Here is a 4,864-nt window from a genome sequence, read left to right on the forward strand (position 1 = left end):
TCTTGGCTCTCTGTAGTAATGATTTAGACTTCAAGGCATAGTAAATGAAGTAAAAACATTTTGCCATCCCTGAAGGCCAACAGGTTATAACTGAGTTTAGTCACAATCTCAAGGTTCTTTTTACCTTTGAAGTGCAGCTTATTTATATCAGGACTATCATTAATTCAGGCAGGCAGAAAAAAATATATATAGTGACCTTGCAATTTTAAAATAAGACTTTGCTGGTAGCTGTTATTTTAAGAGACTATGATTCTTTAAAAATTATGCAATATACAGTTCTTTTAAAAACAGTTTCTTCTGAAATATGATTTTCTCACTAACTTAGTATATCTTTAATTTGATCTGCACTTCTTCATAGTAAGCTTTTAACTTTATCTTCCCAATGTCTAACATTTGAGAGTTCATATTGGTAGGGTCTGGAAACATTCTGTTTAATATTAAAGATACATTTTAAGGATTCTGTGAAGTTTCAGAAGCCTTTCAGCAGTAATTATTCACTGGCAGATCAGCATTCTGTAATCATCTTCTTCAGAGTATGGGATGCAAATCTAGACTTGAGTGGGTGAGAAATACTTAGTAATTTATGAACTGTGAAGAGAATAAACCATAGGCATTTGGTCCATCAGTGGTCTGCTGCAAAGAGATGCCTAATGAAGCAGCGGAAGCTTGGGGCTTAACCTTCTCTTCTCAGTCGGTGACCTTGCGATGCAGTCTTTATGTCTACTTTATGCATATACCATGAAATAATGAAAGCATACATCACAATAGGAGAGATCTGACAAGAAAAAAATCATTTTCTTTACTCAAAATATGAAAGCTACTAAAATACAAGTGTATAGTTCCTTACATTATAAAAAGACTAAACTTTACCTAGTTACCATATATTCATTTCAATTGTATAAAAAGAATATACATTTCAGCTTAAGTATTTCATATATTTACCAACAGTAGGTTGAGAATACTTAAATACTAATCTCTTCCATTATGTTTAAAATAATGATAGAATTTAAAATAATGCTTTATGTATTAGAAACATTTATTCATATCCAATATCCCAATCGCAAAGAGAATCTGATACTTTACGGATCACTTTACAGAATCTTGCCTCTTTGCTATTTTATAGTAAAGGAAGTTCCATTTGTCCATTTAAAATGCTGAATATTTAATATCCTTCTGCTCTTCATCTCCTTCCCCACTTATCCCACAGTCCAGTTCACGTATAAACACCCATTAGTTCCCATACGTCGTGGAAAGGGAGGGGGCAGAGCAAGATGCATGCCTTATCATCGACCTTCATGTCAGGCTGAAGATAAGCTCCCAATTTTATCATTTCTAAGCATGTCCACTTTCCACAAGAAGCAAGTTCACTGATACGTTGCTTTTACTTTTTGAAGTAAACACGTGAACTTGACCTGTACTTTCTGCCATGGAGACAGCCTTTCCTGTAAAAGCAATTTAAGGCAATTTAGAATGAGTTCCTGCCCAGTGAAATCAAGATATCACGGAGAACTGAGGAAATTTAATTCAAAATAATAGAACATTTTTTATAGAAATCTTTTTAGATTTAAAAAATTCGTTATACTGATTTTTCCATTTCAATGTGTACTGAGACATGCTCACTCTCACGTAACATTAATGTACACTAATATTTATTTATAATACATAAAATTTATTACATGCACATTTAAAAATAGTTAAAAGTTTTGTAAGAAAAACAGGGGAGTTACAATAGCTCAGCGAGAGGAGGAACTAGCACATGTCAAGCACTCCAGTCACCTTCTAGATTAGTGTCATCTAGGCTTGACAATAAGCTGGTGTGGTAGTTTCCAGATGTAAAAAATGAAGTGTGAGAAGGCTGGGTGCCTTGATGCCAAACAGCTGTCTTAGATCTAACTATCTTAATTCAAAAGATTGTTCTATCTACTTTGTATATGTATTTATTTGTGTGTCTGTTTATTGGTAGATATGGTTTTTAAGCATATTTCATCACTCTACTATAATTTTGGTACATAAAAATTATTTCTGTTAATATCAAACTTAATGTTAAGTAGTAAATATATATTTCTTCACATATATATATATATATATTCTAGATGTTATTGTTTTAAAAAATACAAACTATTTTAATGTTTTCCTCTGTTTGTGTGTGTGTGTGTGTGTGTGTGTGTGTGTATGTGTCCCATGCATGTCAGCATAGTGTTTTTGGAAGCAATAGTGGGTATTAGATCACCTGGACCTATAGTTACAGAAAGTTGTGAGCCACCTGACGTGTACTAAAAGCAAACTGGAACCCCTGAAAGAAAGCAAGAGCTCCTAACCATTGAGCACCAATTCTAACTTCTTAATATTTTCAGTGAAAATAAACAATTTATTTAAGAGAAAAAGTAGGAAATCATTGAAGAGATTCCAAGAACAGTCAATCTTAATTTAATATGATGGCCCATTTATTTTGATATATACTTGAAAGCTGATAACTATACATTAAACAAGTTTGAAAAACTAAAGAGTCAAATAACATCTTTGGTGGACTCAAGAGTAGGTGTGTGTGTATGAGTGTGTGTGTGTGTTTGTGTGTGTTTGTGCATGCCTGTCTGGATGTATTTAACCTTTCTTTTCATAATTTATTCATGAGTAATTTTTTTACAAGTGAATACCAAGTGCTACCACACACATTACCACATGAAACTGACCTGTTCAAATACTTCCTCAAAAAGTATTAACAATGAATATGACCAAACTTGAGTGGTCACATCATCTAACCAAGTTATTTACAAACACTTTTAAATTCATCAGCATGCATAACTCTCTTCTACATATGAATTAATCATGGAAACTCTTATTATATTTTTGTGTTTTAACTAATAAAATATTTTGGTTTTGTGATGAAAAGCTTAAATGGTTTAGTGTAGTTTAAAAGAAAAGTATTATCTATTTATTACATACATTTAGAACATATACCAGAGTTCAGTATATGTATGTTCTCTGAATTCATTAAATCAACAAAATTAACACTGCTATCATTTAACATACTTAAAAATATGACCTTTTGTTTCGTTAATTTATTGGTTTCATGTGCTTATCTGACACAGGTCGTGTGTGAATGTCAGAGGATAACTTGCAGAACTCAGTTCTGTTCTACCATGTATGAGTTCCAGGAATCAAACTTAGGTCTTCAACCTTGATGAAAATATCTTTATTTTCTGAACCATTTCAGCATCCCTTCATATTTTTTCTTGTTGTTGTTATTGTTGTGTTGTTTTGTTTTTTATTTTGCTTTGTGGTGAGAACATTGGAGATTGCTGTCACGAATTTTCAAGTATTAAGTGTTTTGATTATGGTCTGTCGCCATCACGCTGTGTACCAGTTTCCTATAATTAGTGAATCTGCTATGTGAAATGCTGTACCCTTTCATCAGTATCATCATAATATCTTTCATTTCATCTATCCACAGCATATGTCCTTTGCTTCAACAAGTCCAGCATTTTCAATCCACCTTGCAGTCCAAAAGCAGCTGTCCTTATTTGTGTCAGGCTTACTTCATTTAAGGCAGTGACTTGTAGGTTCATTTATGCTGTCACAAATGACAAAATTGCTCTCTATTTTTCATAAAAGCCAATCATTCCATTATATGCATACCTATCTGTTTTTAATATATTCTTCAAGGATACTGTGGCTAAAGAAATATCCTAGCAAATCAAAATAGTATTTAAGAAAATGTAGGAAGGCAAGTATTTCTTCAGCTGATTCAATTGCCTTTATAAATTTATCCCCCCCCAAAAAAGTGAATGCATGAATTAATAACACTCTATTTAAGATATATATTTATTTTAAAAATAGAAATCATGTCAAGCAAAACTCTTTATATGGATTGTTTCTTAAACAATCTTTGGTGGACTGTCAATCTTTTGGTGTACTTGAGGGTTAGGTAGCACCTAACCCTCAAGAGACTGGAGGCCCTAGGGAGTTTAGAGGTCATGTAGATGGGGGTGGAGGTGGGAACAGTCTTGTGGAGACAGGGGATGGGTTGGAGTTATGGAATGTGGAAAGTCGGAGGATGGAAGGAGAGAGGGAATAAATTCTGGAGTGTAAATAAATAAATAAATAAATAAGAACTCTTTAATCTAGAAAGTGCCACACACACCACACAAGTACTATACTATAGTCAATTATCTAATAAAACATCTATGTAAGAATTTTTATTTGTTTTGGCAAGTTTATTTTTTAATAAACTCAAAAAGTCTATAATTTTTGCAATGTCATTTTCATATAATAGTATTTGTCAGTTTTAATCACAATATAATTGAAAAGGGTTTCCTATTATTTTTAATATTGCTTCTTAAATTCACATTAAATATTGAATTAAGTTTTCCTTTGCTATGAAGAGACACTATGGCCATGGTAACTTTTATAAAAAGATCACATTTAATTGGGGATGACTGGAGATTCAGAGATTTAGTCGATTATCACCATGGCAAAATGCATGGCCATCATGCAAATACATATGGTACTAGAGAAGGAGCGGAGAGTCCTAAGAAGCTGCCTGATTCTCCAGCAGCAGACAGAGATTGCCAAGCTGGGTGTTCTGTTTGAAAATCTGAGACTCCAGAACTGAACCTGGATCATCAGGTGTGGTGCAAGCATCTTAACTACTGAGCCTTCACCAGCCATTTCTAGTAAAATGCAAGACTCAGTTACTGACAATGGTGTTGAAAATCCCTGAGCCTGCATCCATGCCTCTCAGAATCTACCTCTGTTGTTGGATTCACAATCCTATGAGCTGCCATATTGAGACTACCTTAGAAACATGGGACATTTCATACTGTTAATCTCTCTTAAGTGAATTTATGCAAATGGTTAGAATTAA

This window comes from Grammomys surdaster, unplaced genomic scaffold (genome assembly GCF_004785775.1).
Source record: "Grammomys surdaster isolate TR1022 unplaced genomic scaffold, NIH_TR_1.0 126066, whole genome shotgun sequence".
In the NCBI taxonomy this organism is placed as follows: Eukaryota; Metazoa; Chordata; class Mammalia; order Rodentia; family Muridae; genus Grammomys; species Grammomys surdaster.